General features: G+C 42.5%; 1 non-coding gene across 1 annotated transcript; it reads right to left on the bottom strand.

The window, feature by feature from the left end:
* Positions 4,999-5,070, bottom strand: TRNAC-GCA. The gene has a single exon. It is a non-coding gene; the product is annotated as a tRNA-Cys (tRNA).

The following is a 13,000-nucleotide window of genomic DNA, read 5'->3' as shown; positions in this document are numbered from 1 at the left end:
AGCAGTTGTTGACCTACGATGGGTCATGCCTTGTGCCTTGATCCCTCAAGGGCACCCGAGGACCAAGAGGTGATGATAAAGAGATGGGAAGAACATGTTTATCACTGCAGGCATGAAGTCATGAATGACAATCAGATTAAAGTATTACAAAACTTTAGAAGTGTTAAATGTTGCTTTTGCTTAAGAACCCAAGAAAGCTTCATGAAGGAGGAAGCGGTTTTGTTTTTTTTTTTTAGTTATCTATGAATATTTCACAAACTTGGCACAGGGATCAAACATGCAGGGTTTATATGCCTGACTGTGGGGAGCTGGGTGGGGAGGAAGATGGAGAAAACATTCCAAGAAAATTTCAGCACCAAAGAGAAAAAGGAGACTTTGAGTAGGTCCACCTCTTCCCTTGAGGCTGCCTCAAACCAATGGTGGTTGTTCTTTGTACAATGGCAAATAAAATCCAATTCATTATTTGACACTCACATATATGCTCATTGGAGGGAATCAACCCTGCATTTCGGTTAAAAATGAGATCTGCAGACAGGCTGCCACTTACTTGCTGTGTGATGTTGGACTAATTACCTTGTCTTTCTGGGCTTCAGAGTTCTCATGGGTGAATTCATAACTGTGGCCACCATGGAGGTATGCTGCTCAGATCTTGAAGAAAGAACTCGATAAAAAGCTAACAGCAGTGTCACTAGCTATCCGCGCAGCACAGCCACTGGTTTCCACTGCAGAATTCAAGCTGAGGCCACGCCCTTCAATGAAGAAAATGAAAGTGAAAGTCACTCAGTCATGTCCAACTCTTTTGCAACACCATGGATTGTATAGTCCATGGAATTCTCCAGGCCAGAATGCTAGAGTGGGTAGCCTTTCCCTTCTCCAGGGGATCTTCCCAACCCAGGGATCAAACCCAGGCCTCCCACATTGCAGGTGGATTTTTTACCAGCTGAGCCACCAGGGAAGCCCAAGAAGACTGGAGTGGGTAGCCTATCCCTTCTCCAGTGGATCTTCCCGACCCAGGAATCAAACCAGGGTCTCCTGCACTACAGGCGGATTCTTTACCAACTGAGCTGTGAAGGAAGCCCTATGCCCGTCAATGGCCCTAGTCAATGACAGAACATGGATACACACGCCATTTGATCAACCTGGGGCTTTGTTAAAGGGCAAGCTTCATTGTGGATCTCCTCCTTGGAACTGCCAAGACATTGTCAAAACTGCATCATAGTCAGAGTCTCACTCTGCCTATTATTGATTCTGCTTCCTCCAGACTCTGCCCATTCAGAGGTGTCAGGGCTGCTCTGTGGCCTGAAGGCTTTGCCACCCTCTCCTGCATCTTCCCTCTTTATCTTTCACTGGCAAAATGGCTAATGAGCCCCTTATCCTGCCCAAGCATCTATTTCCCTGAATGGACACAACACCCAAATACTGACTGCTCCAGGTCTCAGTTCTTGAATTGCTCTTCCTTCTTATTTCCCAGATAAGCCCATTTCATTTTTTAGGGAGGCACTTATACAGTCAACAAAAACAAGACCAGGAGCTGACTGTGGCTCAGATCATGAAGTCCTTATTGCCAAATTCAGACTCAAATTGAAGAAAGTAGGGAAAACCGCTAGACCATTCAGGCATGACCTAAATCAAATCCCTTATGATTATACAGTGGAAGTGAGAAATAGATTTAAGGGACTAGATCTGATAGATAGAGTGCCTGATGAACTATGGAATGAGGTTTGTGACATTGTATAGGAGACAGGGATCAAGACCATCCCCATGGAAAAGAAATGCAACAAAGCAAAATGGCTGTCTGGGGAGGCCTTACAAATAGCTGTGAAAAGAAGAGAGGCAAAAAGCAAAAGAGAAAAGGAAAGATATAAGCATCTGAATGAAGAGCTCCAAAGAATAGCAAGAAGAGATAAGAAAGCCTTCTTCAGCAATCAATGCAAAGAAATAGAGGAAAACAACAGAATGGGAAACACTAGAGATCTCTTCAAGAAAATTAGAGATACCAAGGAAACATTTCATGCAAAGATGGGCTTGATTAAGGACAGAAATGGTCTGGACCTAACAGAAGCAGAAGATATTAAGAAGAAGTGGCAAGAATGCACAGAAGAACTGTACAAAAAAGATCTTCACCACCCAGATAATCATGATGATGTGATCACTAATCTAGAGCCAGACTTCCTGGTATGTGAAGTCAAGTGGGCCTTAGAAAGCATCACTATGAACAAAGCTAATGGAGGTGATGGAATTCAGTTGAGCTGTTTCAAATCCTGAAAGATGATGCTGTGAAAGTGCTACACTCAATATGCCAGTAAATTTGGAAAACTCAGCAGTGGCCACAGGACTGGAAAAGGTCAGTTTTCATTCCAATCACAAAGAAAGGCAATGCAAAAGAATGCTCAAACTACCGCACAATTGCACTCATCTCACATGCTAGTAAAGTAATGCTCAAAATTCTCCAAGCCAGACTTCAGCAATACGTGAACCATGAACTCCCTGATGTTCAAGCTGGTTTTAGAAAAGGCAGAGGAACCAGAGATCAAATTGCCAACATCCACTGGATCATGGAAAAAGCAAGAGAGTTCCAGGAAAACATCCATTTCTGCTTTATTGACTATGCCAAAGCCTTTGACTGTGTGGATCACACAGTGGATAAACTGTGCAAAATTCTTCAAGAGATGGGAATACCAGACCACCAAACCTGCCTCTTGAGAAATCTGTATGCAGGTCAAGAAGCAACAGTTAGAACTGGACATGGAACAACAGACTGCTTCCAAATAGGAAAAGGAGTACATCAAGGCTGTATATTGTCACCCTGCTTATTTAACTTCTATGCAGAGTACAGCATGATAAACGCTTGGCTGGAAGAAGCACAAGCTGGAATCAAGACTGCAGGGAGAAATATCAATAACCTCAGATATGCAGATGACACCACCCTTATGGCAGAAAGTGAAGAGAAGCTATAAAGCCTCTTGATGAAAATGAAAGAGGAGAGTGAAAAAGTTGGCTTAAAGCTCAACATTCAGAAAACAAAGATCATGGCATCTGGTCCCATCACTTCATGGGAAATAGATGGGGAAACAGTGGAACAGTGTCAGACTTTATTTTTGGGGGCTCCAAAATCACTGCAGATGGTGACTGCAGCCATGAAATTAAAAGACGCTTACTCCTTGGAAGAAAAGTTATGACCAACCTAGATAGTATATTCAAAAGCAGAGACATTACTTTGCCAACTAAGGTCCTTCTAGTCAAGGCTATGGTTTTTCCTGTGGTCATGTATGGATGTGAGAGTTGGACTGTGAAGAAGGGTGAGTGCCAAAGAATTGATGCTTTTGAACTGTGGTGTTGGAGAAGACTCTTGAGGGTCCCTTGGGCTGCAAGGAGATCCAACCAGTCCATTCTGAAGGAGATCAACCCTGGGATTTCTTTGGAAGGAATGATGCTAAAGCTGAAGCTCCAGTACTTTGGCCACCTCATGTGAAGAGTTGACTCATTGGAAAATACTCTGATGCTGGGAGACATTGGGTGCATGAGGAGAAGGGGACGACAGAGGATGAGATGGCTGGATGGCATCATGGACTCGATGGACATGAGTCTGATTGAACTCCGGGAGTTGGTGATGGACAGGGAGGCCTGGTGTGCTGTGATTCATGGGGTCGCAAAGAGTCGGACACGACTGAGTGACTGAACTGAACTGAACTGAATGCCATTCCTATGTTGAAGTCTCTCAAATTTGTGACTCGGCCCCAAACTGTCTCCTGAACTCCAGATATATCCAATCCCTCTTTAACATCTCTACTGGCTCTCCAACAGGAACCTAAGACAAAACTGTCCAAGTTTAAACCCACCATGTTTTATCCTAAAGCTGGCCTTTCTTCTTTCTTTCCCATCTTGGTAAATAGCAACTCAACATTTACCGTTGCACAAATGCTTTAGAGTCATCTTTGATTTCTCTTATTCTCTCATAGTCCATATCCCATTCATCAGCAAATCCCATGGGCTTTACCCCTCAAAAAATAAATAAACCAAAAGAACAACAATCAAAAAACAAACCACTGAACCCAAGCAGTTCTCATCCCCTGCACCAGTACAATCCTGTCTCAGCCACTGTCCACCTCTCTGGATTACTGCCATGGTCCCCTACTTGGGCTTCCTAGCCCTGCCCTTGAACCATCCAATCTATTCTCTGCTGGGTGCTCTGCTGTGCTCAGTCACTCAGTGGCGTCAGATTCTTTGTCATCCCATGGACTGTAGCCCACCAGGCTCCTCTGTCCATGGAATTCTTCAGGCAAGAATACTGGAGTGGGTTGCCATTTCCTACTTCAGGGGCGTTTCCCTACCCAGAGATCGAACCTGAGTCTCTTGAGTCTCATGCATTGGCAGGTGAATTCTTTACTACTGAAACCAGAATACCCTTTTAAAATGCAAACCAGCTCATGTCATTTTCATCTCAAAGCCCCCAATAATATCCCCTGCCATTCAGAATAAGCCTTTCACAAAATAATCTGTAAGACCCATGTTAGTTGTTCCCTCCTTCACAGTGTTCCCCTTGTTCACTCATTTCTTGTTCTCTATGTATTTATGCATGATGTGTTTAGTTGCTCAGTCATGTCCAACTCTTTGAACCCATTTATTTGACTGTAGCCCACAAGGCTCCTCTGCCCATGGGATTTTCCAGGCAAGAATACTGGAGTGCTTTACCATTTCCTTCTCCAGGGGATCTTCCCAATCCAGGGATCAAACATGCATCTCCTGTGTCTCTTGCATTGCACGTGGACTCTTTACTTGCTGAGCCAATGGGGAAGCTCCTGTACTCTAACTACATGAAATTTACTCCTGATCCCAAATATTCCAACATGTCCCTGAAAGTGAAAGTGAAAGTGAAGTTGCTCAATCATGTACGACTCTTTGCAACCCCGTGAACTGTAGCCCACCAGGTTCCTCTGTCCATGGGATTCTGCAGGCAATAATATTCGAGTGGGTTGGCATTCCCTTCTCCAGGGGATCTTCCCAACCCAGGGATCGAACCTGGGTCTCCTGCATTGCAGGCAGATGCTTTACCCTCTGAGCCACCAGGGAAGCCAAACATGTCCCTAGCTTGAGATTTTCTTCATGCTCTTTCCCCCAGATATCTGAATGGCTCCTTCTCTTCCCTTCTCCCCATTTCTGCTTATATGTCCCTTATCAGTAAAGCCCTCGCTGAACTCCCTCTGAAAAATTGCATAACCCAAAACTCCCTTTTCCCTCCCTTGCTACACTTGTTTGTAACACTCTTAACATTTAGCTTAATTGATGTTTGTCTTACTGCTCTCTTATGCTCTGCTAGGATGTAAATTCCAAAGGGCCAAAATGTTACACTTATTTTAATCCCTATCATATTTCCTAATGCCTATCTCAATGCATCGGGCTTCCCTTGTGGCTCAGCTGGTAAAGAATCCGCCTGTAATGTGGGAGACCTGGGTTTGATCCCTGGGTTTTGAAGATCCCCTGGAGAAGGGAAAGGCTACCCACTCCAATATTCTGGCTTGGAGAATTCCATGAACTGTATAGTCCATGGGGTTGCAAAGAGTCAGACACAACTGAGCGGCTTTCACTTTCATTTCAATGCGTTGTATGTGGCAAGAACCCAATATGTGTCTGGTGTATAAATCAATGAATTAAGATAATAATAATGCTGACCTCATACAGGGGTTGTGGTCTCCAATGATTGATATACTTTAGAACAGTAACTAATACATAATAAGTACTCAACAGCTGTGTTTGTGCTACTAATATAAGCATTAACAAGTATTAGTCATGTCTCCCTTGTATAAAGGGAGCACATAAATGCAGTCTCCATTCTGGGGACAATGTTTAACAAAATAATCAGGTAGGGGCTACAGAATCTAGACATATCTATAAAACGGTTTGTTCAGGAAAATTTGGGACAACACATCCCATGTAGCTAAGAATGTAAAATTCACCCACACAATGAGAACTCCAGCTTACTGTCTTCCTAATAAATACATTGTATAAATACTGCACAGTTAGATTTCTAGTGTAAATGTCAATTTCTTCTTCAATAATGTGAAGGATTTTTAGCTAGGTTGAACTGAAAGGCACAACTCTAGTTTGCCTGAATTTTTTCCTCTTTCATCTCTGAAGTTTGGAAACTATTTTTTTTTTCAACAAACATTTTTGGAGTGCCTGATATATCAAGGCACTGTGTAAGGGGGAAATGATTCAGCAGTTAACAAGACAGGCTTGGTTTCTGCCTTCATAGAGCTTATGCTATCGGGGGACTTCCCTGGTGGCTCAGCTGGTAAAGAATTCACCTGCCAATGCAGGAGATGCAAGAGACAGGGATGCGATCCCCGAGTTGGGAGACTCCACTGGAGAAGGAAATGGCAACTCACTCCAATATTCTTGCCTTGGAAATCCCCTGGACAGAGGAGCCTAGCGGGTTACAGTCCAAAGGGTCTCAAAGAGTTGGACATGATTCAGCGCTCATGCACTCACATGCTTAGGCTATCAAGAAAGGGGCTAATTAAATAAAGAAATCACAGTAGAAAACTGCTAGGGTATTGGAAGGACAGGATGCATACGACAGAAACAAGTAACTTAACTCAGCGTGAGGAACAAAGATGGGAAAAAAGAACTCTTTGCTTCTCCAAAAAGAAGATATTTAAGGTGTGTGAAGTTGTCCTTATAAAGATTAAAATGCAAAACAAAATGAAACAAAAACCCTCCTTACAAAGAAGTTATCCCGGTAAAGCAAAGGATACTTGTAGACAGATGGGAAATATGTACAATGGCTTGAAGCCTGGCGAGAACATCAGATCTCCCAGTCTTAAAAGTTCTGGAAGGTGTTCTTCAAGGTAAAACAAGGCTTACCTGCTGTGTCACATGAATGACTTGCCCATAATGAGTTGAGTTTCTCAGACTCTATTAGCAAGTACAGAAAATTCTTAATCTTCCTTTAATGCATGTTCAAAGTTGTCATTAAATATTAATAAACAAGATTTCATTTTTAATATGGCACACTCCAAATATGTCTCCTGAACACTTTTAAACTCTGGCCAGGATTTCCTGTCTGTTATCACGGCCCTGCAATCGGTCTCACTCAACAGCAAGAGTCTACAGCTGGCCTTCCCTGCTGGCACAGGGGTAAAGAAACTGCCAGCCAATGCAGGAAACACAGGTTCAATCCCTGGGTCAGGAAGATCCCCTGGAGAAGGAAACAGCAACCCACTCCAGGATTCTTGCCTGAGAAATCCCATGGACAGAGCAGCCAGGCGGGCTACAGTCCATGGGCTCACAAAGAATCAGACATGACTGAGAGACTAAATAACAACAGGCCCTGGGCTTTGGACATTGACCTTCTTTCCGGGCTGGAGTATATGACTACTGTAGCTCTTCCAGCTTAGTACTGGAGACAGATCAGTTTAGTCTCTCAGTCCTGTCTGACTCTTTGTGACCCCATGAACTGCAGCACACCAGGCCTCCCTGTCCATCTGGAAACAGAGCTGAACATTAATCCTGAATGCAGGCACCACATGAGCGCTTTGCCAATTCCATCAACTATCAGGCCAAAACTACAGATGTTCTACAGGGCACTGGAGGGAGTGGCAGAGCCCATGAAATCTACAGGGTAAATAAGGAGATAGGGCATGTAAACGCAAAAAAGACACTTAACAACACAATAAGAGCTTTGTAGACCGACCAGTGGTTTCCCCAGATAATGTAATAGAAAATCAAGGAAAGGAAAGACCGTCATGATCAGGAAAGATATCTCAAAGCAATAGCAGTTTGAACTGGATCATGAGGAATGAGTGGGATTCTGAAAGACGGTTATCAGCTGGATAATTCACACAGGGAGAGGGAAGGTGTGAGAGTGGGAGGCAGAGAGGCAGCGGAGAGAGCATAAGTTAGAAGATTTGTAGAGACCTGCAATCAGCGTTCTGAGGTATTAAACAGACTCTGTCGATCTTAGTGATGACTCTGTCGATCTTAGTGATCTCTCTGCTTGCAAACTTAGACTCATTCACCCATCTAAATGCGGACGTGGCTGGTTACTCAAAACCTAAGATTCTGCAAAGTTTTAGGATAGGATTTAAATCAAACCAAGGAAATAAAAACCAATGTTTAAAGAGTAAAGTCATGAATCATAAGTCAGCTATTTTATAGTTTGAGCTATTTAAGTTTGAAGCTCAAGAAATTACATGTTTAAGTGCCTAAGTAGTCTTCAGTTGACTTTTAATTAACCTCTTTCTCCCATTTCTCATTTAGGGAAATTGAAAAATATTTTTATAGGCCAACAAAACTTACTTTAGAAAAAAACTATCCAAATTTGAGAGTCACTTATAATAATCTTTCAAAACATGTGATGTTTGCAGTTGAATCAAGCCAAATTGTATTTATTCCTTATCAGTCCTAGTTATCTTGGCATCATTCTCCTATTAATAAGATTCAGGCGAGGCTTCGCCTTCCAGTGCAGAAGTGAAAACCCACAGTGATTTTGAAATGATTTTCTCTAATCAGGTTACATCTCATTAGTTATGATTCCTTTCTTTTAGATTCTGATGTTTGCAGATGCTTTTTGTGGTAACAATATTTAAAATGTTCTCCCAAGTATATGCCTGCCTCTTCCTACAGATCCTTCTTTCTCTGTCCTTCTGGGTTGGAGGAGAAAGATTTTTTTTTTTTTTTCTATTTAGCTTAACGTATATCTCAGTACAGAAAAGGAAGGAGTTTCTATTTCTTTACACCTCCACCTCCAGCTCTAAAGAACAAGATCATGGTAGATTTGCCTATATGTATATATATATATATATATATAGAGAGAGAGAGAGAGAGAGGTTCAGTTCAGTTCAGTTGCTCAGTCGTGTCCGACTCTTTGCGACCCCATGAATTGCAGCATGCCAGGCCTCCCTGTCCATCACCAACTCCTGGAGTTCACTCAGACTCAGAGGTTAGGTCATTCATTTTTTATTTTGATGGTGGTAAGTGGAGTCCCCTAGCCACTTTGGAACCCCAAATTATGAGATTCTTATGCCTTCCATGATAACTGGCCACCAAAAAATGATCCCCTAGTGTGTCAGTCAGGGTAGGCTAGATTGCACTGCAGTAACAACTATACTTTATGATCATGGGGGCTTAGAAAAATGGAAGTTGATTTCTTCCGCCCACAAAGTCTGATGTGGCTTGCCTGGGATGCTCCTCCATCCTGTGATTCAGAGATCCAGGGTTTCTTCAGCTTATAATTTAGCCTCTTTAGCATGTTCCTTCTAAGGTCACTTTAGCATGGGGAAGATAAATGGAGGAGAAGCACACTGGCTTGTTAACTGTCTTCACCTGGAAGTAATGTATCATTCTGTTTCAGATTCTTTGGACAGAAGGACTCACTGGCCTCAACCTAATGGCAAGCGCAAGTGAGAAATGAAGGGAGATGCCCAGAATATTTGTTGAGAAATAACCATCTCTGCCTTAGTCAGATGACTGATTGCACTTGGTTATCCTAAATCAAGCTCAGAAGAAGCAAATGGAAAACATATTCTTTTCAACACGTTGAAATGAAATCTCTGTCCAGAAGTAACCTGGAATGCAAAGTACATACATTCTGGAGAAAAAGTATACTTATTGCCCCTTTCCAGCAATAAGACTTTTGGCAGGTCTCATGGACACTCTGAGTCTCAGTGTCTTCATCTGTAAAATGGAAAGAATACTGACAAAATAGAAAAGGAGGTAGCAAAAATACTACATATTCAATTTGAAAAGCAGTCATTATTATGATTGTATTTATTGATACTAATAAAATAGTGATATCATTATCATCATGCAAAATCATGTTTGTCATATTTAATTGACCAAAAATAATTAAGACAATTTTTAAATGTAAGCATCTCTGAGACTTCCTAGTTAAGCTCACAAGTGGCTTTTGAGCATTTAACTTACTATTAGCAGGAAATGTAGCATATTATTACCTTCAGAATTTCTCATTTCAGATTTTTTTTTAAACACCAAACTTTTGAGGTAATCTCAACAATTTTAAAGAGACCTTGGAGTAAGCAGAGAGGTGTGTTTCCATGGCAACGTCTTAACAATACACAGGGAAGAGAAGGAAAGGGATGCTCATTTAATGAGCACCTACATGATGTTACGTAGCGTGCTTTAGATCCAATTTCTGTCTAGAACGTGGGGGAATGCTATGACGTCAGTATGATGATCACAGTTTTATGGAAGAACAAACAGGGTTAAAGGTAAGGAGAGTTTCCTCAACCATTTGGAATGTGGCCCCAGTAGGATCTGACCCATCCCTTTGCCTGCAGCTCCTGCCCAGGTTCTCCCTGAACCACTGAATCTCTTGCAACTGCAACTTCTTTCTGATGCCCGTGCTGAATTTCCCATGATCCCTTGGCTTTATTTCCCTTTGTTCCGAGACACTCTCAGGGCTTCTCAGGGGTTAACATACAAATCTTCATCTCCAGCTTGCTCTCTTACTCACACACTTGTCCCATTCTCTTCTGGCAATAAGATAAATATCCTTAGATGCATCACCTTGCCAACTCAGAAAGAGTTCTTTCTTATTGTGGAATGCCTGTGATAAAAGTGGAGAGAGGGGCCTCCCCTGGTGGCCCAGGGATTAAGAATCCATCTGCCAAGGCAGAAGACATGAGTCTGATCCCTGGGAAGATTCCACAGGTCGTGGGGCAACTAAGCCCATGGGCCACAACTACTGAGCCCAATTTCCACAACAAGAGAAGCCACTGCAATGAGAAGCCCATGGACCACAGTTAGAGAAAGCCCACGCGCAGCAATGAAGAGCCAGTGCAGCCAAAAATAATTTTTTTTTTTTTTCAGAAAAGTGGAGAGAGCTAGAGTACTGGAATCACAATGCTGATCCATCTTATGGAAGATCTAGTAGGCAGGGATCATCAATGCTGATCCAAATCTAGGGGAAGATGTGGTGAGGAGCAGAATGCTGGCATGATGTCAAAGGGTCTCCCCACAGTTGCTTCTTAGCTGAAAAAGGAAGAGACTCTGTACTGAAAGAGAAAGGGCTTAAAGGACATCATGGGACAATTCACAAGTATGCGATATTGGAAGGTAGATTTAATGAAAGTATTGTAATAATGTTAAATTTCCTAAATGGAACAGTGAAAGTGAAGTGAAAGTCATTCAGTCGTGTCCAACTCTCTGTGATCCCATGGACCATACAGTCCATAGAATTCTCCAGGCCAGGAGAGAATGGAGTGAGTAGCCTTTCCCTTCTCCAGGGGATCTTCCCAACCCAGGGACTGAACCCAGGTGTCCTGAATTGCAGGTGGATACTTTACCAGCTGAGCCACAAGGGAAGCCCAAGAATACTGGAGTGGGTAGTGTATCCCTTCTCCAGTGGATCTCCCTGACCCAGGAATCGAACCAGGGTCTCCTGCATTGCAGCCAGATTCTTTACCAACTGAGCTCTCAATGGAACAGTAGTGTGGCTGCTTAAGAAAATATTCTTATTCTTAGGAATTATACACCAAAATATTAATAAGTAAAAGGGTAGAAAATATGTAACCTACTTTCAAATGGCTCAGAAAAACAATAGTTTAGACTTTAAAATTTACACATACATAGGTCCACGTATATGCAGATACATGTGTGTATGGATATATAGCTGTATGTATGTATGGAGGACGATAAACCAAATGTGGCAAAATGTTACAGACTGGTGAACCTGGCAGACGTGTAACTACAAGTTCTCTAGAGAGAGAGACTGTTTTTCTGCCAATTCAACGAGCTTAAGAAGTTTAAACAAATTGAAGTTTCTATTAATAGTGAGTAATTACTGTGTGCCCATCATTTGCTATGGTGTGTCCTAGGCAGGTCACAGGCATTCTTTCTAATTTTTTTTCAGTAGCTCTGGATGTGGAAATCATTTTCATACTTTGATATGAGGAAATGGAAACAGGATACACTCACTGCCAGATGTGGCAGGGTCCTGGATCTGAGCTCAGGCCGGGGTCATTGTATATCACTAGAAGGGATCATTCATTTGTGGTCAGGCAGAAAGAGGTGGGGCTTTGCCTTTCCAGAGCTCACAGGCCTTGCGAGGCTAGGGAAGGAAAATAGATAGAAAAGACAAATACCATATGATAACCCTTACATGTGAAATCTATTTAAAAATATACAATACCTTATTTACAAAACAGAAATAGTCCTACAGACATAGTAAACAAGCTCCTGGTTGAGGGAGAGGGATGAATTAGGAAACCAGGATTACCATATACACACTGCTGTATAGGGGCTTCCCAGGTCACTCTGCGGTAAAGAATAAGCCTACCAACGCAGCAGCCTCAGCAGACAGGAGTTTGATCCCTGGGTCAGGAAGATCCCCTAGAGGAGGAAATGGCAACCCATTCCACTATTCTTGCCTGGAGAATTCCATGGACAGAGGACTCTGCTCAGCTATTCGCAAAGAGTCCAACGTGACTGAGCAACAGAGCATAGGCAAGCAATACTGTATATAAAATACATAGACTCTAAGTATCCACTCACAGCACAAGAAGCTGCACTCGATATTTTATAATGACCTACAAAGGAAAAGAATCTGAAAAAGAACAGATGTATGTATATGCATAATTGAATCGTTTTGCTGTACACCTGAATCTAACACATTTTAAATCAACTATACTTCAATTAAAAAAAACACATAAATAAAGATTTAAAAAATTAAACTAGAAAAAAGGAAGAAAAGTAACTGGATGGCATAGCTGTGAGAAGTGCTGTGAGAAGTACTGTTAGAGCCTTCCAATCATTATTCACTGCGCACCTACTAGGTGCCGGGTGTTATGCTAAGCTCTCCGGGACCAGAGCTGTGGGAAGCAGAGCCCAGAGCTCCCATTGCAGGATGTGTGGTGAGGCTTGAGGGCAAAGTACCTCAAGAGCACCTATGATGGACGGGCATCTCATCCAGACTGGGGGCTTCTCAGAGAGGACACGCCTGCTGCCTTCAGATTCCTAGAGATGGATGAACCTGTAAAAT

This window comes from Capra hircus, chromosome 6, assembly GCF_001704415.2.
Source record: "Capra hircus breed San Clemente chromosome 6, ASM170441v1, whole genome shotgun sequence".
Taxonomy (NCBI): Eukaryota; Metazoa; Chordata; class Mammalia; order Artiodactyla; family Bovidae; genus Capra; species Capra hircus.
This window is presented reverse-complemented; position numbering and strand designations above follow the sequence as displayed.